The following is a 204-nucleotide window of genomic DNA, read 5'->3' on the forward strand; positions in this document are numbered from 1 at the left end:
GGGGCCACGGGGATGGAGCCCAGCCCTGCCACAGCCCCATCATCGCGTGGGGCGAGGGGGAGGGAAAGCTGTGAGCCACCAACCAGGTTTACTCCCGCAAGCTGGCAAGCGCTGAAACACCCCCCCCTGCGGGCTCTGCTCCTCCTGCTCAGCCCCAAACACTCCTCACAGGGCGGAAAAGCAGCGGTTTGGGCTGGAAACCTC

The sequence above is a fragment of the Pterocles gutturalis genome, unplaced genomic scaffold (assembly GCF_000699245.1).
Source record: "Pterocles gutturalis isolate BGI_N339 unplaced genomic scaffold, ASM69924v1 scaffold27468, whole genome shotgun sequence".
NCBI classification, from domain to species: Eukaryota; Metazoa; Chordata; class Aves; order Pterocliformes; family Pteroclidae; genus Pterocles; species Pterocles gutturalis.